The sequence below is a fragment of the Acromyrmex echinatior genome, chromosome 8, assembly GCF_024713525.1.
Source record: "Acromyrmex echinatior isolate Ae372 chromosome 8, ASM2471352v2, whole genome shotgun sequence".
Taxonomy (NCBI): domain Eukaryota; kingdom Metazoa; phylum Arthropoda; class Insecta; order Hymenoptera; family Formicidae; genus Acromyrmex; species Acromyrmex echinatior.
The window spans coordinates 2,194,845-2,218,622 of NC_141859.1; the positions used below are offsets into that span (position 1 = coordinate 2,194,845).

At 28.9% G+C, this 23,778-nt stretch overlaps 1 protein-coding gene across 10 annotated transcripts in view; it reads left to right on the forward strand.

Moving 5' to 3' along the window:
• Positions 1 to 23,778, forward strand: part of LOC105153894 (uncharacterized) — a 125,718-nt gene that overhangs the window by 26,608 nt on the left and 75,332 nt on the right. For 3 of the 10 annotated variants that reach the window (XM_087408399.1, XM_087408409.1, XM_011069026.2), the window contains exons 1-2: positions 6,209 to 6,591; positions 8,096 to 8,504. The exons of 1 other annotated variant lie outside the window; for it this stretch is intronic. The gene's annotated coding sequence lies outside the window, so the exon portion shown is untranslated. Of the gene's footprint in view, positions 1 to 6,207; positions 6,592 to 8,095; positions 8,505 to 23,778 lie in introns of those variants that run through there. 6 more of the 10 variants (XM_087408410.1, XM_087408400.1, XM_087408401.1 and 3 more) reach the window with 6 other exon arrangements.

The following is a 23,778-nucleotide window of genomic DNA, read 5'->3' on the forward strand; positions in this document are numbered from 1 at the left end:
TCAGTCTTATTTCCAGAAGCTAGTAATTTTCTTCGTTTATTCGGTGCCGCTCTCAATGGCTTGTCGCAACGTTGAACACAATAAAGATTGACGGAGTCTTACACATATAACCTCAGGCCAATAACCGAGAGAGCTTTTTAACCTGACCTGAAAACTTCTCTCTTATTTCCTTCCTGCACATTGCCCGCTCGATTTTGCACGATTCAGTTTGCTTATACTGAAGCTGGCAGCTTTCAGAAAACGTTTCTGTTGTCTAACACGTTTCTTTTGTAACCACCCTGTCGAGATGAATAATATATGACATCTAAATAGCAAGTTACTCTTATTGATGCTTGTTTCCACTAATATAGATTAATTTTAATCTCGATTCAACTTACTCTTCATTTTTTTCTAATTAAAAAAAGATGATGAGTAAGTCAATCGAGATTAAAGTTAATCTAAAATAGAAATGGCTATGAAAGTCCTCATCCAAAAAATAAAATAGTGAGGAAGTGTAATTTAAATTGTTAAACATTCTTGCTGCGAAAGAAAAATATCTAATTTATTTACACACGTGAGATTAAAATTTATATTCAATTTGCAAAGGAGGATATTTTCTGAATAATACTTTGAGTAATTTTTATTTTAAATTATAAGTTACTTTATCCGAAAGTAATATAAATTTCTTTCAAACTTTGATATTATTTAGAGAATTTTTTAAATTTGTTATTAGAAATTGTAGCATTTCTTTAAGCTTATACTTTATGATATGGATTAAGATCTTAGAAATAAAGGAAAAAAAAGAAATTTAATTTATGACATGAAAAAATAAACTGTTTAAAATTTTTGCTAAAGACAATTTCTGCTAAAAATATATTTTTAAGTGTTTTAAGAAAAATTATATTTTTATTATTTTTTATATTCAGAAAATATTTTATGTGTCTACAATCTAAAAGAGTGTCTTAAAGTTTTAAATTTTTATATTAATGTTTTATAATATTAGATACATTTATTTCTACGAAGTAGAGCAAAAGTGAACCACCATGCTCTCGTAAAAGAAGTATAAAGTATAAGGTTTTATATAATTAATGGCAATAAAATGATGTTTCTTATCTGAAACAACATCACAAAATTAACAATTGCCTTCATTACTTAATGATGCCGAATAATTATTGCCATAGATGTAATTCTTCGTTTATTTCATTTTTGTGGCATCTCGCTTTAGACCGCTTTAATGACGCCTCTAGAATTTCTTTAGAATTAGATAAAAGTGTATAGAGAGAGAGAGAGAGAGAGAGAGAGATTCACGAATTTAATGAATTCTATCGATCGCGATATATGTATATGTGAAGCAATTAAGATAGCTATTTAATAAAGTATATAAATAAGCTGAGACATCATTATATTTTATGTTTTTTAAATTTTATTGTATATCAAATTTTATTTTGCGATAACATAATAACAATTATAATATTTAATAACAAGAAGTCGTCATTGTTTATTATGCTTTTTATAGCTAAAAGCATTATTGATTACGTGTATAAAAAAAGGAAATAATTTTATAATCACAATAATTTATTAACTGTAGTCATGTTGATACATTACTTTACGAAAGAAAACATTAAAAATTTCTGAAAAAATACTGAAAATTAAATGTTAATAATTTTTTGTGTTTTTCTTTTCAAAACTTTTAGTGTTTTTTCCATAAAATTATTAATTATAATTGATGATTTTTGACAAGATAATTAATTGCATGTATATTTACATGCAATTTAACGCATACTATATGATTCCAAAGAATCATCTTTTTATTTAACGTGCAATTTTTGAATTTAGCGGTCAAGATAACGTGTTAGATTTCTAATTGAAAGACTCAAAATCTCTTTAAATATATTTTATTGTAAATAATGTTTCAAACATTGATGTTTTAAACATTGCAATGTTTTAAACTTCGCAATATTTAAAAATAAAATACGACGGCACCATTTTTCATTCCGCTTTTAAGAATCACACAATTCGATCATCACCACATTTCTGATGTGCAGTTGTTCTTTGCGTTTGCGTTATACGAGTCTACGCACAGGCAACGATTTAATTAAAAAAAATCTTCGTTTAGTTTTCGCTGGGATGTTCATATGTCGCTGTTTTATGTCGCAATTCTTTTGCTATTGTATTATCGCCGCCTGTTGTTATATCGAGAAAAGAGAGAAACGTATGTTTCTTAAAACCTAGTGAAGTATACTCTTCTTTAATAAACACGTGAAATAAAAATTCAATGGTAGATGCGCAAATTACAATTCTGTAATTGTAAGAAACACTTGTCGTAGAAGCGATTTTATTGATCATACACCAGCGTAGCTCGAAAAAGCAAGACTACACACACACGTGATTATTCTCAATTAATTAAGCCTAATGGAATATTTAATTTAACTGTGGAATGTACCTCGATAATATCTCCATAAAAAGTCTATACATTTTTTCGCTGCACGTGAATTTTTTTATAGTCTGTGTATATAGTTTGCAAAGTAATTTGATAATGCATCAGCTTACTATAATCCTTACAAATAGATCTTTTTGCTAAAGATGTAATACTTATAAACGATTTATAAAGCGCGCATTTTCAATCATGCAATAAATAAGTCTTAATATGTCGATAAGTCTATCAAATGATATTATTATAATTGCATGTACAGATATTGCATGTATGCTCAAATAAGAAATTACGTTGTAAGAAAAAACAAATTGCAAAAACATTCATCATGAGAAAAATTGAAAAAATTTTTCTAAATATAAAAAAATGATTTTATTTTGATTTTATTAATCAGGATTTTCCCTTTTTTGAAAGTTTTCCTTTTTTCTAAAAATATTCTTGTGAAGATATTTTTTTCAAGTGTCCTTTAATAGAACTCATTAGATACAAAACATTCGAATATACATATATGAGAACTACATGCCTCTAAAAACTATGTCAACACATTTATTATTGCACATGTAATTTTCTATGTCTCGCAAAGTGCAAGCTCTATTTTATAACAGTTTATAACTTATATACTATATCTTCATGCGTACATTCCCTATAACTTTAACATTCGGATTATCCAACCTTGATCCAGTTGACACTACGTGAACATTCAACAACTATAGTATTCAGCTCACTAAATCGCTCTTATTAACAGAGGTATAATATCATCGATTCAACAATCCGACAAGAAAGCTGTGATATTCACGGATATTGAAAGTGTTATATTCATCTACAATACTGTTACCTATAAAAGATTATACCATATTTGAAAAAAAAATATTACGTGAGTAAATAAAAAAAATTTGAAATCTATATAATATTCGTACAATTAATAAATAAATTATTTTTATGGAGTAAACTAGAAATAAAATCGAATAAGCATTTCTTCAACTTAACAAAAAGAATTTTATTTTAAAGGAGATCTAAAAATGTTAAAATTGAAAAGAAAGTAATTTTTAATAAAGAAATAACTAAAAATGTAAAATATTAGGTGTTGGAATTAATTCGTAGCGTTTTACAAGTGATGGGAAGTACTTTCATTAATGTATTTTTTAATGCTCATGTGAAATAAATAACATTCTTTCATTAAAAAACGCTACGAATTAATTCCAACACCTAATAAAATTTTTTATTTTACATGATAAGTAGTTTTCAAGGAGAAATTTCAAAATTAGGAGAATTAGTAATTTGTACCTTTTGAAATTTAAATGATTTTTAATGATTTTATGTATCACACATCATTAAAGATTATTTAAATATGTATAGAAAATATAATATTTTATTTATAGTTGCGATTTATTCAGCAAAATTGAATGGTTTTATACATGTAACTTGAAAACATATTACGTGATACAGTTTTTGCTTTTCTTCTTTTCTTTCGCTTTTTATTGTGCAACGGTACAATGGGTGCAATTTTATAGTGAATGCACTGTGCGCGTCAAAGCTACACGGTGCACATTTGTAGACAATATTGAAATAGATCACGAGTTATATATACTGTGAATCAAAGATTTCCTATTGTGAATTAACAGCACTCTCCTAATACACGTAACTCTAATTGAAAAAATAAATTACAGCAAATAAATGTTTATGACTTTTTTTATATGTATAATTATTATATTTATAGGATCGTATATGTATGCTATGTTTACATACATTAGAATGAATAGAATTATTGTTCCTATTTAAGAAGCATATATTATTTAAATATGACTAGATGGAAATTTCATTAAAAAATATGTTAAAAAATTAATAGTATGAATTAATGCAATATTATTTTCTCTAATTTTATATATTAAATAATTTCTTTGTAATGCGCATTATTGTGCATTTATTAAAAATTATTACATTAGATCACTTTTATAAAACAAATCTAATTTTACTTTATTTATATTTTAATGTTGAAGAACTCAATACTTTATTTTTTGTTTTTTAAATTCTATATTAAGTCATCAATTTGAAAAAAAAAATTTTTAATTATTAATAATAATAATTTAACTTATGATTCATCCACTTATTCATTTATCCATTATTAGTTATAAAATAGATTTTATTTTTTTTAGAGAAAGGAGAAATAGAAATAAAGTTATGGATAAACGATAATATTGTACGAACCGATTATTTCAAATCGAAGCTTTATCTCTCGCAATGAAGTGTAAAAGTTTATAACGCTTTCTCTCTGCTAGCCAAATTGACAAAGGAATGAGTTTTAATCTCAAACCACCGTGGTACCCCGTAGTCATGAAATATCCTGTGGACGGATTTCTGTTTTGGTAGAAACGCGCATTGACGTCAGCGTTTGGAAGAATAAAGCTTTTTGGCTTTTACTCGCGGTCGAAATATATTGTTTTATCCCATTTTCATTCAACGCTTTTTTTATTAGTCATAGATAGAAATTCATTGAGACAATATATTGCATTTTAGTTATATTCTTGAGAATTTTCAAGATTTCAAAGTACCTACATTAAATAGACATAAAATGCTACCTTTTTACGTTTATACAGCAACGATACTCTTTAACAGAAGTATATTTACACTTATATGAATATGGTAATGTTATAAAGGGTTAATATTTTAACGTATGTTATAAGATATAATAACTTATGAAAAAGATATAAGATAAGTATAATTAATATTTAAAATAATATGGTTTGTCATAATTGACGTATTTTATTAATTTATATATGATAAGAATATACGATTTACATTCCGATGAGATGTAATTTTAATTACATCAAATTGATGTAATGAATTATATTAATTAATATAATTTCATTGAAAATTGACATTATCGTAAAAGCACCTTTTACATTACAATAAATCATAAAATATTATTAATTCTTAACATCATTAGGATATTATATAGAATTAATATTATGACACACACACACACACACACACACACACACACACACCACAATGATTATTCGTTCTTTTCAACGTTTGAAAATACAAAATTTTTATAAATTATTAAATCTATTTTGACAAGAGTCTAAATAAAAATTTATTGTTTCTAAAAATTATAAAATAATTGAAACTAAAAACAAGTAAATCTATTAAATTATGTATATCTGTTATATTAAAAAGGAAACTAAAAATTTTCAGCTCGTTAAAGTTTTGCGACCCAACATTTCGCAAATGTTAAACATATAAATATGCTTTCTGCTGGCGCATACCCCCGAACAGGTCCGCAAATGAAAAATCTCGAAACTTTCCTCGATGACGTTGTGCTTTGTTGGATTTTGACAAATGTGTGCGAATAAAGTTACGAAAGTTTATGATGTGAAAGGTGACGGTCGGACAAGTGGCTCCGTACGATGAGATTTCATTATGCTTGGAGCGCAAGCGTCAAATCAGTAGGGGCGAGTGTTTTATGGGTGCATATTTATTCATGTCGATACTTCAGACATTTCACCAAACTTTTCTTCTATCTCGTGATGGATTTTTAATACCAGGCACCGATATACTTCACCGATTTCAATTTACTACCGTACGGAACTTTTATGCGTTACAGATTTTTGATTACGTATCTCAATAACATTTTCTCATAATGACAATGAATTAAATTCAATTCAAAGTTGCAACGAATAAGAACAAAAAGTTAACTTTTTTTTTTCTTATAACTCAATATATTTGTAAAGTCCTCGCCCACGCAGGGCTCGTGCAAATTACGAATCAGCCCTGATCAACCCCACTATCGTCACTAGTTCCAGTGAAGCAGACTGTGTCGAGGGCGCCTACCGCGCGGCAACCCCCCGGCGCTCAGTGGCTGCGCTTCCTCCGTATCAGGCGTTACGCACGCGTCTCGTATCATCCGGATCCGTGTGTGGTGTGCATTTTCAGTAGAGGCGAATATTCCGCGAGTTCTCGCGATAAAAAGGGGATCGTTGGTCGAGCGTGTATCGCGATCTATCGCGCCGTGAACGTTTCCCGCGCGCATTATACTCGCGATCTTCCTGATCTTCGATCATTTCTTAACGTCGTCATCGTCTTCATCCTTTAACGTAATTAGTATCGTGTTTCACTTTCGATGCGTTTGGATCACAACACAGTCAGAAATAACAAAATTTCAATTTTACACGTCAGATACAGTGAGTGAGATAGATTGCGCTCTTTATTATGATTTGTATTAGTTTTATTGCGAATAAGTTTAAAAATTGAACCTATTTTAAAAATTTTCTTTAAAATTACAGAAGAAAAATTTTAGTGTTTAGCTGGAAATATTTATTGATGATTTGTGAGATAATTCTAACAATAAGATTAAGTTCATCTACAGAACGTTTTTTTATGCAAGTGACTTTCTTACTAAACGTGCATTATTACTAAATTTTCAAGAAATATTTTTTAAATATTATTTTTATGTTGTATTTTTACTTCATAAAAATACAAGTTTTATAAAAATTTACGTTTGTAATTATTATAATATGAAATAATATGAAATATGAAAAAAAATGAATAATCCTGCAATAAATTTACCTGTTACACATGCAACGAGCTGCACGATCGAAATGCTATTCATTTTTTATTGCACGATCGATTTTTTTATAAAAACTTCTTTCTTTTTCAAATATTCATTATTTACATCAAGTATGTGTGATGTTTCACATGTGCGACTAATTGATCGTATATCATGAAAGCTCCGATATGAGTTCCATCGTAAAATTTTGTTCACAAATCAAAATTAATAATTTTTATAATGAACCGTGCACATTTTTTAATGAATGTTTTTTATAATAAAATTATTATTAACTTTCTATGTTTTTGAAATAAAAAATAGCATCCTCTTTTTCGATTTGAAAACTTTAAGTAACTTTCATTATTACGTTATTTGCAACATTTAGAGATTTATTGCAACATGTTAAATTGTACAAATGGAACTTAGTATAACGTTAAGTTATAGTTAGATATGACGAATTGAACAAAACGTAGGACTTGTCAACTTGGAGCATCAACTTAGCCACATGATGATCCCTTACGTCAGACTGGACCGAGGTCATATTTACTGACCTACCTTTTTTTGACCTCATTTATCTTGTTGTAGATATATAACGTCGTGGTTGCGTCCATGTATAATAATTTAAGACATTTACTTTATTCTAATGAATTCTTAAGATTGTGCCTTGGCATTTAATGTGACAGTGTACCTTTAAAATCCTTTATTAACTTTTTATTTTTCTAATTATTTTTTAGATATATAATGCATATATTAATTGATTTTTAAGAAAATTATAAGATTATTTATGTATTTAATAGACATTTGAAACATATTTAATTCTTTCTGAACCTATTTTTGATATATTCTTATCTATATGTATGAAAAGGATAATTTTGCTTTAGCATCTAAAAATCAGCTAAGTATAAATTAAAAATAATTTTGTTACCATTAAAATAATAAAATGTCAAACTGGTTGCACCAAAATTATTCTTTTCATATAATTGCAGAATTTTCATAATTTTTAAAAATATATTTAAGAATTTAATGTTTAAGTAAAAATGTATTTGAGGCTATTATCAAAATTTTATCAGGAAAAAAATATGGTTCTATTTTACAATCATTATAATGAGCGCTTATAGACAATTATTTTTACAATTTAGATCTTGCTTCTGCAATTTTCTGTGTAGATCTTATACCATTCGCGTTCGTGTTGCACATGAATGCAAATATTTGATAATAGACAAACGAAAGTGCTTGTGATTATCACGATTCGCTTATAGACATTTTCACCATTCGCGAGAATGCCTGAAAAAAATTTATGAGAGAACATGAATAACGCGAGGTAACGCGGTGCAAATTTCCGATAACTGGACGAATCACTGACCTTTATTCGCAGGTGGAAGGATATGTAGTGATTGAGTGCACGATCGAAGAATCACGTTCATCGTCGGGTAAATCTCAAAACGCTTTTCATTTTTCTTCGTTCACATTTTTCCCGTGTATCCCGCGGGATTTTCTTCGGTGACATCAAAAGGGATCCTTCTCCATCGGGATTTCGTTATATCGAAGGTGAGCAACTTTTCTAGAAAACCTACCATCGTACAGCCATAACTTTAAATCAAATTTTACAGAAACAGTTAATTCAGCAGAAAATGTCATGATCGATGTCCTGTGAGAGTTAACTTTAATATTCTTTTGATATGCTTTTTGTGTCTGCAATTATATGAAAGTGGTCGTTCCCTTTTTCTATTATTCAAAAATTAAAAGCCTGCATTCTTATATTGTATATAAAAACATCTCTTTTATTATTGATCATATATACATATATATTTCAAAATTGATTATCAAAACTTGATATCATTGTATAAAGAAATTTTCTTTTTATAAAACAATCCATTTTCGTAATTACAAACAATTTAAATTAAAATAATTTGCGTGTGTAGTTGCTATAATGTCGGTATAAATTATTTCAAAAATACGTTTTTGAATATTACTGTTTCTACAATATTACTTCGAAACTAGAAGGATGAAGTATAAAATAGAAATTGATTATAACATTAATGTCTCATCTCGTTTCTTATCTTTAGAAGCAATCTTATTGCTTCATATACATAATCATGATAAGTACTTAACGAGCAGAATAAAAATTTAAGTATTTCCGAAGGCGCTGGTAGATTTGGAGGTCAGAAAAGTCAATCATAAGCCGTCCGTATGTGATAAGGTCTTGCAAACACGAACGTTCTGACGTTCATACGTTATACATTTTCCATATAATACGTTACTATTTGTCAAAGTGTGCACTTATGTTAGCACGTGCCTTGGAATAGCTATCGATTGTCATTTACCTAAATTACGAGCTTTTTATGTAGGCTGATAAGGTCAAACGTGACTTTTCACAGTTATAGTCGGGTACCATATCGCAGTCAAGATGTGTTGCCTTTTTTTCTCTTCTTACCCACCAGGTATATTATGATAAAAGTACGTAAAATTGTCACGATTAAGTTACTTACTCTGTGCGTATCGTAATAGGTATAAAATTTCTTTTTTCGTTTCGATATATTGATAAATTACATTTGTTCATGATACATCATGAGCTAAATCAGTAAGTCCAAATATATATGAAAATGAAATACAATCTCAAGAGAAAGTAATTTATCTCTCAGTAATTTATCAAGTAATTCAGAGTGATATAAAACTTTAATCAAATTACGTGTTATATCAATTATGAAATTGTCTGCAGATTTTAATATTTCATAGCGAAAGTATATTATGAACAATAAATAAAGGATGTAATTTTGTTTTCTTTCATGTGCATATAACAAATGAGAACTTGATTTATTGTAAATATTTTAATTATTTCTTGTTATGGATAACTGAAATTTTATATGAATTTCATGCTTCCGCATACAAATTCCATATTATTAAATATTTTATAATATTTAGTGAAATGATTCGAGTATCATTACACACATGACATCTCTGATCAATCATACGTTTCTTTCATTACTGTATTATTCATTACTGTAAATTTAGAGATAAGAATTATGCACAAAATAATGTTATATTTCAAAATACTGATTAACATTAATTTTTCTAACGGAAAGCAATTAATACATTTTAATTAATATACCTACCTTAAAATATTTTTAATTAATAAATTTTAATTAACTAATATATCATACTAATGTTGCTAAGTCGTTATTTTAAAATCTTTTCTCTTTAAATATTATTAAATTCATCATATTTCTTTAATTATTGAATTAAGCATGACTTTTCTTAATTATAAAGCGCGCATTTATTTTCATGTTCAAAAGAATACGCGGTCGGAGATACCACCTGCGGGCGTTGCTCAAGAATTCTATTACACCATCGGTATTCAAGTTTTACTCACGCGAGATGCAAATTCTATTGCTACATTTAATAAATATTATGTCCGCGATCACCAGGCGAGCCGCCCATGCGAGTACGATCGATGCCTTCACCGCAAATATTAATTTATTACGCGCGCATTTCACGGCTAATGTTTTTCTCTATCGCGTATGACGCTCGTGAGGATAATACAGGTTGCGCGATTTTATCGATGGCCTAATTGAAAGCGCACCTCGGGCGTAAATAGCTCGGCACGAGTCGGCAGTAATGATTCATTGCATGTCAATACATATCCGTGCCTACTGCATCACGAAGGATGCTACAATCTGAACTATTTGCAAGACCAATGTCCGAGGATGAACCGTCGTTTATTAAACACGCCAGTAAAATTGCCGGCGGGACGATATGAAACACATTCGCGCGCTGAATATCTTATGGATCGCCTCACTGCGAGCGTTTACAAACTCAATTAACTTCGTAAAATTGGCTACCATATAATAAAAGTCTGAGGCGAACGAATCGTGCGAAATGGAGCCGACGTCGCAATCTCTGAGCAATAGTAGAATTTTAACATACTTAGAGTATAACTTTGAAAATTTATTCTTATATAGTCATGAATAATAAGTGACTAAGTGTGCATGAAAAGATCGGTTTGCTTGAAATATTTAAAAATTTAGCTAGATATATGTAGATGAGAAAGTAATTTTATTGGAATCATTAAAATAATTATGCAGAATGCTCAAGTTAGTTGCTAAAATGTCCAAACTTTTTGTAGCATTGTCCTTCATGTTCGAATTTCTTATATAATTATTTTAATAGTCTAACAAAGTTATTCTCGGGTTTGTATCTGCTGAAATTTTTAAATACTTGAGCAAAATCGTTCTTTCCGTGCTTATTAACACGACCTGAAGTGTTAAATATCTCATTCGTTTATAATTAAATTTCGATAGTCTGGTAAAAATGATGAAATTATGAATAAATTAGAGTTTTCTCAGATTTTGTCTAATTTTTGATCGATAAATATATGGAAATAACGATTTTGCTGCAGTATGTAAAAATTCAGCTAGAATAGATCTAAAAATAAATTTTGTTGGACTATTAAAATAGTTAATATAGAACATTTAAACTGGTTACTAGAATGTTAAAACTTGTTTGCTCATTGTGATTGAGTTTCCTACATAATTATTTTAATAATCCAGAAAGTTATTTTCATCTGTATTTATACCTAAATTTTTTAATACTTCAGAGTCAAATTGTTCTTTCAATATACAAATAAATATTTTTAACGCAGTTGTTATCAGCAATATATTTTACACGATGTACCAAAATACTTAATTTGATCGTATTGCAATGGACTAATATATATTACATAACTAACTTGCATGTTATTAATCTTAGGCACGATACGATCGGTTCGCGAATCCATTGTATTTATAATTAGCTCAACGATATTCCAATCTTTTTGCATGTGAGTTATATAAATTCCTGTTTCATGCATATGAAGCACGTAAGTATACAGAAAAAGCGCAACTTAACTTTACCAGGTAAATTAGATTAGGCGCTTTGCGATGGTTTCGTTTTATAATAGTGCACTTTTATACTCTCTAATACCGAGAACTGGAATCGATAGAATTATCTCGATTGATTGCATTAGAAAACAAATAAACTCAGTACGCTGTTAAAAATATTATCGTATTTTCGTATTGAATCTTTAGTGAAATACCACATTGGGTCCAGATCATCAAACAATGTAGCACTTTAATTTTATTCGTACTTTTAATCACGTTTTCAAAGCATAAATTATTCTCAATTAAACTTATTTTGTTGTTTCTGTTTTAGCAATTTTCGCTTAAATTAAATAGCAAGATTACTGGATTGAAATAGTCGCAATTAAAAGGATTCTTCTTTGATATAAAAAGTAATACAATTAAAATATACAAATATAATAAACTTTAATACAATTAATTTTGTATCTATGTATGTGTGTATAACAAATAATTAATTCAACTTATAAAACATTTTTTTATAAAACATTTTTATAAAACAATCTTTTTTTAAATTCATTTCTACGATGATTTTATGAATTAACAAGATTTTTCGTAATAATGATGATTGCGAAGTCTTAAAACAATTTTAATATACCTTTGTAACATGAAGTTTATTCCGTAGAAGAGAGAATTTTCAAGATTGAAAATTTAAATAACGTCGCAGACTCACCCACGCGTTGCGGTTTAGTGCCTTTAAACATAGTCAATGTTCCTAAATGTGGGCACATGTGCACTGTTGTTGGTAAATTTGCGATAAAGTCCCTTTTCGATTCTATTATCGCGATACTTCATTACATCAAGATTGTTCGAACGAATCGAACAAAATTTTTATTCTCTGATCGAATGTTGAAAGCATTCCGCTTTATTTAATATGTTTTAAAATAAATATAAATACATGAAAATGCCTTACAAATGAAAAATAGACAATAATGTGATAAAATTATACGGAAAAAACAAAATTTTGCTGAGAACTCTAAAATTTTGCTGGATATAAATTTGAAAATAATTGTATATCGGACCAAAAATAATTATGTTGGAAAAATTCTGCTGCAAAAATGTTGATATTTCAGTAATCATTTCAGTTTTCAATAGAATTAACTTCTACATCCATATCCGGTAAAATTTTAAATTTTTCTACAAAATCGTTCTTTCCGTGTAAAATGTGTGGATTTAAAATAGATACATATTACAATAATATATTTAAAGAAAGAGAAATAAGGGAAAAAATATGACATTAAAATGTAAAAGTAATTTATAGTACAGTAAATTGCTTCACAGAATTTGTTTAGTACATTTGAAATAGACATTCCACGTGTAGGTATAAATGTCAGAATATAAATATTAACAAATTTAAAGTTTGAAATTGAAAATAGAAATATAAAATGTTATCTATTCATTATTACAAAATGTAATCATAATACAGAAATATCTCTCAAAATATGCGACGGTATATGAAATCCTGATAAATATTGTAGAATAATATTCAGAAATGTATGAACAAATATCAAAGAGAATATATATCTGGATTTGGAAATATAATAATACATTTTCACGATTGAAGCCCTCTTCGTGCCATCGATTTTGGGATTGTGAGTTTTCAGATCGTTTCGAGAGCATAATATTTCCGGAAACATTTTGACGCGACGCGTTCTCGAAGCCGTTGCAGTTGTTCCATTTTTCTGATTTCTTCTTCGGGTGCTTTGCATGCTCATTACATCGCACCAAAGCCGTGCGAAAACTTTGATCTGTTTCGTGAAAACAGTGTAACAGAGTTGTATCTCGAGGCAATGTCGTGCCTATAGGCTTTGCATTATATGCATGTGAAACGAGTTAAATTTTTTTGAAAAAATAGTCTTGTCTAATTTCATCACGTTATCATTCCTGTCCTAATTTGTTTTCTAATTTATAAAGGAAATGCGCAGTGCACACTCATGTAACGATCTCGTTAGACTGTTGTGTACTCATGCCGCCCTAGTAATCAGGGCAACTACAACAACCAGCAGCGTTCCATTTCCACTCGCGCGATAAAAAGCAAGCGTTGCGTGAATAAAATGCGACAGATTTCCTCGCCGATGCACAAATATAGTCTAGACGGATTAAAGTACACATTCCTTTTGCAACCTCTTCCGATTCCAACGGAAAACACGAATATCCGGAGTTTGGAGTTGAGTTTAACTTCAGCGTAAAACGTGGGAGATGTTTCGGTTTCACGTAGCATATACGTGTACTTTGGTAGCGGACCGTAAAAGCTTCCAGGTTCACCGGCACTTCAACCCGCAATCTTAAAGCGTAAATCTCGCCAACTGAACTTTCCAATTCCTTATGCTCAATCACTTTATCCTACGTCTCTTGGAATGTTTTATCGGTTTCAAATGCTCTACACTACTCGGAAAAAGGTCGGCTTACAAGCACTTGATTCGCAACTTAAGAGAACGATTTTATGACAGAACAAAGCTCTTACATTACATATATACCTGCTGATCATTTATTACACATAATCGTATCGAAAACAACAATAGTAAGCTAGAATTATTTGCTGAATTTAACTGCAATTGTATTCTCGCATAAGAAGAGATCGAAGATAAGATATTCTGTAATATTATTTTTCTAAAAATATTAAAGGATATCTTATATATTTTCAATTGTATCTTTTTTATATGGCATTAGTTAAAACGCTTTGGATGTTTCGTGAGATAAAACAGTACAAAGCTTTTTCGAGTAATTGCAAAATGATAGCAGTTGTACAGTTGAAACGTATATTTATTACAAAAAGATACTTTATCAAATGGCAACACGATATCATTTGTTTATGGATAATTTGAAACTCTTTCTTTTGATTTCTTTCTAAATAAGCTTTTTTACATTCGCAATCAGCGCAGTTAAAATACGCAATATAAATCGCAATCGCGAATAATTGTTTCAATTAAATTCGATTATTTGTATACGGACGTAATATTTTTGAAATGTTTTGTCGGTGTAATCTTACGGTTTGAAAAACAAAGTAATTTGCAAACTACGTATATAACAAATCAATTTAAGAGAAATATCCAATGATGATATAATTCCAAAAAGAGACGCGTTATAATCTCGTTAGCGCGTAGAATGATTTATAGCAGTCAATTTTCTGCTCCCATAGTAAATGATTTGGTCAAGAATAAGATATAAGAAACTATTACTCACTGTTGTTTCGATATGTTATTAGCAACAGGATCTTTCGTTTCAATCTACAGTATTAAGTTTATGTCATAACGTGCCGTGGATTAATCGTTCCGCTTTAAGACTTTAAACTATATACATCACATATCAGATGAGATAATAACGAGAATAAGTTAAATAACAAAGCATAGAGGTTGCGTAAAGGATGAAAAGAAAACTTTTCTGCTTATTATGTAAATAAAAGAGCTTGTAATTTTGGAAAAAATTTCATAATTTACTTAATACACTAAATTATAGATTAAAAAGTTTAGACAAAAAAGTTTAGCCTCAAAGTTGTGGTTATTAAACCATTAGAGTAACACTATATTTACAAAAAATGCAAATTCTGGAGTGTCAGTTGCATCTTATTAAATATTATAAAAGTTTTGTAACAAAAAAAATTTCTTTTTTTTAATATATAATAGTTATTACTTAGGTAATAAACTAAAGTTATTTATTGTCAAAATAACAAATATCGTCAGCTTATTACCTGAGTAATAATTTGATAAATACACAAAACTATTTGTGTGGCCATATTTTTGCCATATTTTTGCCATGTGTTTAAGTTTATTTTTATATATGTGAATTGATAACAATATTTGCAGTTGTAGTTATAAGTTAGAAAACTCGATGTAACTATGACAGCATTAAACTAAACACAATGCGACAAATCAATATACCTATCTGTATACCATAATTTACTGAAGAGATTATTTAACTTTATCATTTATTTATATTGTGTTTATGAATGTCGCATTCTGTCATCTCACTAAATCTAAATCAAATCATGCGAGCTATGTGAAAGCGAGCAAATCTTGTAATCACGATAACTTAAGTTTACTCACTTCATGTTGGTTTCAATGCATTTTTCAACACAACGTTGTATAATCGTTGTTATTCGCCAGGAATGTGTTTGTGCCTTATATTTTATTTATTCACTTTTTTATTTTCATTTCAGAAATAGTGAATAACGCTAATATCTGATAAAATGGTAAGAGAAATAAATGTAAAACAGCAATTGTTCTACTCCTTTTAATAGGGTTTCTCTCGGGAATAACACACAAAGGTGCTACATGCAACAGTCGTGTAGTGGTATTTCACGTATGTGTAACAAGTAATGTCACGCATACGTGTTTTCTTTCGCACTGGAATATTTGCATAATTACTCGATGCTTACTTACCGATCAAATTCGATTGAATTAGTATTCTAAGGCTTACTGGATCATTAGGTCTAAGTAAACAATAATATTAGCATAATTGATCAGCAACATACACTTTACGTGGTGATTGCATCAAATTCTTGCGTAAGTCTTTATAACATTTCAAACATTTTTCTTTTTTTTTTTAAATCGAACTGCCTATTAAAATCGTCTTTTTTCCTATTTTCCGCCGATATATTCTGTTACATCAAATCTGTAATGTGAATTTAATTAATGGCGATTTTTTTTCTCATCTCGAATAAGTCAGATAAATCATAATATAACAGTCTTACTAGGTGTCTCCTAATGTAAAAATATGAAAAATAGCGATGCGAAAATTTGTTTATGTGCTCTCAGAGATGATCGCCTTCATCATGTATGTAAGTATTTCATACCTCGATTATCAGGATAAACAGAATTACAGTGAATTACATTTTGTATTTACAACAAAAAATAATGTATACGTAAAAAAATAAAAGTGCAAAAACAATTGAGTTACTTTAACGTTTCATCAATGTATACAACTATTTATTTTCTCTACTGCATTTCAATAAATAAACAATTAAGACGTATCAGATATAACTCGGACTGAATAATTTTATTACTAAAATACATATTTTTATTTCTCTAAAATAAACATACATTGTTCTATCTAAAAATTATACACAGCACAATTTTCCAAAGAGCAAAGTAACATTTTAACAATGTTTTATTAACATAAAAACATCATTAAAACGTTATTAAGACATTTCATCTGACAGTCTGGCATTTGGTAGCAAGTCATCTTGTTATTTACAATGAAATTAAAATAATATATGCAGCTTTACGTTTTTCTTAAAATAAAAAATTAAAAAACATGTGATAAATTAATTGCAAGTAAATTAACATAAAATTTTACATAAATCTATATTTTTAGATTTGCATGAGTAATAGAAGAATTATTAAAGTTCAAACAATTTAAGATTTAATTCCGATCGATTCTAGAAATGTCAAAAGCACGCATGAATATTCTATTGAGAAAGAAAAACATAATACGTTTCACGGAAGCTTAATGCTGCCCGTTTTAATGCCGTTCAGGGAATTCTAAAATATAATTTGCTCATATACGGTTCATCGCACGCACCCTCACGTCACTCATCCAGGGTTAATCTCTGCGACGCATTTCTACGACATTTCGGGCGATCGATAGTATCGATTCTCTTACGGGAAAAGGGTCGCTGCGCATTATTGTACGTATGTGCATCGGTTTGCACGTCGAGGTATACTTATATACTTGAATACGGCCTCGTGTGTGCGATGTAGGTGATACCCAGCGTCCGCATAAGCGCGACAACTAGGGCGATACTACGTCAGATCAGCATTAAAATGTCTCCCCGGTAGTCTGGCAGCGAAAACGCGCCGATTTAAGCCGCGCATCATTCCATTATAGACCGTAATTATTTTGCGAAGCTCACGTAACTTAAATTCCCGTCGGTTTTGACGTCAACGGCAAAGTCGATAATTCGTCCCGGCATGCATGTTGTTATTATCATGTCGTTCTTGATTTTGCTGTCGGGAGTTAAGTGTCGTGCTGTTTTGACGCGAAACTCAATACGGGGGAAAAAGAGACAAAGTAAAAGCGAGCGACAATCTAATAAGTTTTAAATTTTAAATATCTATGGTACTTTTTCTGTATAACGATAAATATTGACTTTTCAGTCAAATAGATAAATACGACAGGTGTGATGTATCAATGACTGAACAAGATTGGACGTTAAATTTAGTTTTCTATTAAAAATTGATCGATTCATTAGTGAACTTTTCTTATATTTGTTTATTATAATATTAGCATTGCTAAAAAGTAGCTAGTTTTGTATTTAATCTTCACTTCTGAATTTGTAATTTGTTCTGATTTATTTTCTAGTTACATTTGGAACTGTTAATCTATTGATTTGTTAATATTAATAAAATATGCAATATGTATATATATATATATATATATATATGTGTGTATGTGTATATGTAAATATGCATGGAAAGAATAATTTTACTGATATACCTGAATCTAGCTAAAAATTTAACTAAATTCAGATCTGAAAATAATTTTATTGAACCATCAAAATAATTATGTAGAAATCTCAAATGTAGTGAGCAATGTTACAAAATGTTTTGACATTTTAGCAACCAGTTTGAGTTTTTTACATAATTATTTGGATGGTCCAATAAAATTATTTTCAGATCTGTATGTTCAACTAAATTTTTAAATACTTCAACAAAACCGTTCTTTTTATATACTGTTCTTTAATATATGATATTAATTATGACTAGTTTAATAATATTATATTTTCAAAGTAATTAAATAATTTTTTCGAATAATTACGTTGTTTCTAGAAAACATTAGACTCTTTTTTAGAGAAATTAAAGGAAAATTATTATCGCACTACATGAATTTATCACGGAAATTGAAATTGCAATTGAAATCTTTCTTTCTCTTGTCTAGACTCAATTTATTTTATTAGAGAAAATTTCCTTTTGTAAACTTACTGCTATCAACAGCATCATTGTAGCTACTTCTAATCTTGAGGAAAGCTTTCTCACTGTCTCAAACGTAACTTTCAGTTAAGATATTTTCTTTTTCACTGTGAAATTCTGTAAAATTAATTAATTAAAGTTGAACTAAATTGGATTGTTAAATAAAGCAAGAATAAAATTCAATAAAGAATGATGGCAAAAAGATCTGTTTTTTCGCCCATTTTTTGGACTTCGAATTTCAAACTTTTTTTATGTCAAATAGTATTATATAATGTAACATTAATTCTAGAGAAATTTTAAGATGAGCATAGGCACGGTTCCAGAGATATGAACAAATGAAAGTGATGGTTTCTTCATAACTCATGAAAGTACACGAAATTCTTCAAGTGTTCATACCAAGAAAATATATTTATCGAAATGAAACCGTGATATCATTTCTTATGGATTTTTTTATGCCGGATTCAAGATCAAATATGATCTTAGTTTTCGTCTATCATGAAAAGATAGATGGAGTTGAAGATACTTCACGCCGCCTTTCACAGATCGGGATGATTTTTTAATGATGTGAGTTCCCTTGCCTCTCACAGATTGGAGTGTTTTTTTAATGTGAGTCCCTTTGCCTCTCACAGATCGGGGTTTTCACTTCTTTGTATCTCCGGAATCGTGCCTATGCTCATCTTGAAATTTATTTACTGGGATTAATGTTTCATCTAATAGTACTATTTGCCATAAAAAAAGAAAATTGAAATTCGAAGTCCAAAAAAATAGGCGAAATTTGCCATCATTCAAATTTGAAAAATTTATTGAATTTTTTCAAGATTTATGTAATTATTTATTTGCATTTATCTAGTTAATTATTGTAGACAATTCTTGATTATTATGTTAACAATGTTTTTTTCTTTGTGAAGAAATAATTTTACAGTGAAAATTAATTTGCATAAGCAGTTTTGTTATCTATATGTTTAGCGAAAATTTAAAATAGATTTGCGAGACTTTTTTTCCTTAAATATTGTACAGTGCCCTGCTAAAACTTTTGTTTTATTTTGAACGAAGTTTAATCAGTTTAATTTTTATTCGTGATGATAACGTGATAATGCTCCTTTTATGGAAACAAAGCAAAATATAAAAAGAAAAAATATAAGAAAAAAGTGACTTATTAAAATATTAAGTAGGCGATATTTTTTCGCGTGACTTGATTGTGATTCTTTCTAGAATTTTAAACAGATTTTCTTTTAGCTAGAAATAAGAAATTATAATTAATTACATTTTTTAAACTTAATATAGCATTTAATAAACATTAAAACTTTATCTTTTAAACTTTATATTAAACTTTATATCTTTGAAACTTTGCAAGTAACAGTAACCCTACCGCTTTTGATTTAGGTCCTATCAAGGTCTAGAGTTACTCAACGATAGCCATTATTTAGCATTAATCTAGTTCAGTTATTTACTTGTAGAACCAAGTGAGGTTCATTTGTGTCAGTTCTCGTTTGTATATATGAAATATGATACATATTTCTGCTTATCTGTATTTGATTCTCTGTCTTGTTTATAAAAGTTTTATACATTTTTGGAATTCGTATAAACATAGAAAAAATGAAGCTATAGTGAGTAATTGATATATTGATAAATGAAGTTTTAGTAAATAATAATTCGATTACTAAATTTTGTGCGTGAAAACGAGAATGAATTGGATAAAGAAATTCTTAATTACAAAGGAAAATAATATACACCTTTTCTATTTAAAGATAACATATATTCCGACTTAAAATTCAGCACGAATTCGAGAGATTTATTTTCGTACTTGCATAAGATAATCCATTCGATATGAACGTAATATAGAATATAATAATAACACTGCATCAAAAAAGCGACAAAAGGAGCGTGCAAGATAGATGATACACAAGTAGACGAAGGTTAACAGTGGCCTTGACTGACATTAAATCGGTTTACATATTCGCGGGGAAATAATGTTTCACGTATATCCACATAAGACCGTAGTATCAGTTGTGCATTATTAGCGAGCGTGGATCGATTCTCGATTGATGTTTCGTGGAGTCGACGAAATAGTCAGCTTGTTCATTTTCTTCCCCCCTTCTGCGCGAAAACTCAATAAAATCAGGTTGTGTCGCATATATTGCTCGGTAGTTTACTGTAATTAATATGTCCGTAATAACTTTAACCAGAACACTGAAACTTTGCAAGTAACAGTAACCCTACCGCTTTTGATTTAGGTCCCATCAAGGTCTAGAGTTACTCAACGATAGCTATTATTTAGCATTAATCTAGTTCAGTTATTTACTTATAGAACCAAGTGAGGTTCATTTGTTGTCAGTTCTCGTTTGTATATATGAAATATGATGCATATTTCTGCTTATCTATATCTGATTCTCTGCCTTGTTAATTATTTTGTTGATAAAATTATTAAGCTTTTTAAAAATTAACTGAAATTCGTTTATTCAGAAATGAGACCTGAATATTCTTTATAAGAATTTTTGAGGAATATATAATATATTTGAAACCATTGAAAGGACAAAATTTGATTTATACATGACCTTTTATAAATGACATCTCACGATATTTTCTCTTTTATTATAGCCAATTATTAACGAATCATTCTTTCTTATCTAATCTTATCTAATCTATATTCAAATTATAATAAATTTATAGAGAAAGACATAATTAGAAAGATTTTTATTTTATATTATTTATTGTTTAAAGACTTATATTCTTTCTTTTCAATATCTCTCTTTGAATTTAATTTTTATTATTACACAAATATCCACAAATAATAATCGATAACTTTTTCTTAAAAAATTTAATGTCTCAAATTTCGTAACTAATAAAAGTATATATACTTTTTATTAAGAAAAAGCTTTACAATTTTATCACGAAATTCAAAAGAGATTTTTAATCACAATTAAATGTCTATTACTACATTTAATATTATTTTTTTGTTATTTATGTATTAAATTAAATTTGATATTTTTCTAAATCCAATTACTTGGAATAATTATTTAAATACAAAATTTTATTTGTCGATAAATACGAGCATATCACTTTTAAATAAATAATATAATAAATACCTTTAAGAGATACTTTTTCTATACTGGATGACCTTGTCTTGTAACATTTGATTTTAATGATTTTGACATATTGACAGTTCCATATTCCGGAAATAAATTGTCGTTACGGGTGATATCTGCTAAAATCAGGTAGAAACATTTTTCACAGATTGTTGTGATATTAACATATATTTGATGAAGGTCAGCATCATTAATATATATTAGTATATTATTTATAATGTTTTAAAAGAGTAAAATATTCAAATACAGGGTGGGCCATCTATTGGTACGTTTTTGAATTTCGTCGTATGGCAACACCGAACGAGCTACAGACCCGAAATTTTGACAGTTTATTAGTCATACCGTCCGCGGCACGAAACAACATGTTTTCTCTTGAAGAGCGTTTTGAAATTTTAAAAACTTATTTTCAAAGTCAGTGCTGTGTCGCCGAAACTGTACGAATTTTGAAAAGAAATATGGGTCGTGATAGAGCACCCACCGAAGGAGCTATACGCAAATTGGTGAGGAAAGTTCGTGAGAAAGGGATGTTAGTGGATGACATTATATTACGACTGTTTTGAGTGAAATTGGCGCCGAGGTAGTCCAAAATGTCATTAATAATTGGGGTGACCGAATGGCATACTGTAAGGCCAGTAGAGGGAGCCACATGAACGAAATCGTTTTTCATTCTTGACGCGGATACTTTTAGCTTCACAACAAAAAAAAAATTAATAAAAAATATCAATGTATGCTCATTTGATCGCATTTTTAAAAACGTACCAATAGATGGCCCACCCTGTATTTGAATAAATCAGCGTTAGCATTTATATAAATTTTTAGAAGTAATATATTATTACTATAAAATATTATTCTATGTCTATATTTTTTAATTATTAAATTTTGCAGTGCTCTTATATAATTTTTACTTACGTTTGTCTAGCTGGCCTCCACTTAACCAAATCTTAACGAATAAATTATATAATAATGCGCTTTTTATGCGTTCTCAAAATCCGCAAAAAAAATTTTTGTACATTTTGAGAGCACATAAATAGCGCATTATTATATAATTAATTAAAATTTGTTAAGGTGGGGGAAGGGAGCAGCTAGACGGACGTTTTTTACTTTTGCTATATGATATCATGTAATGTTTTATGTTAGTGGATTATTTTAATAATTAAATTAGTTTAATTTAATTAATTAACCTTAAAATTTATGATATTTATTTTATAAAGGTGCAAAATATTATATAAAAACCAGAAAAAAACAAATATATTTTTAAGGTTTTTTTTTATTAAAATTATCTACTTTTATGCCTATCAGTGTTAGAAAACATTTACTAGTGTTAAAAAACATTTTCCAAAAATAATTATGCTTTTTGCAAATTTTGTTTCATAAAAGCAGATTATTATCAAAAATTTAATATTACAACATTCATGGTTATTAATAGCAATTATTATTCGCGTATTCACATTGTTTAATTTATCGGAATATATTTCGTATATCAAATGACAAGAAAATTAGTCTCGTGTTAACATATAATTTATGAGCCGTATCGTGCATAGGCACCAGTTATATGAAGTGCTTTATTAGTTGCGCCTAATTGCGTTTTATAAGCGTTCGGCGTAGCTTGTTCGACATTGCGTTTTACGTAGAACTTTCACGTCACGGATCACGTCAAACGAATCGCTTCGCGTGTATGCAAGAAAAAGGAAAACGCCATATGATCTCAGCTATTTTTACGAACACGGGAGATACGAAAAATGAAACGAGGAAATGTTTCTCATCGATTTATTTCACCGATTCATCATGCGCGATGCACGCAAAAGAATACTTGCGTACCTTTTTATCGTACTTCATATGGTAATATCTACGCTATTGTACATGATAAATGTAAAATAATTTCTCAGAATATCACTGTTTTGAAAACGCATTGTTTTAAAAATGTAGAAAATGTATT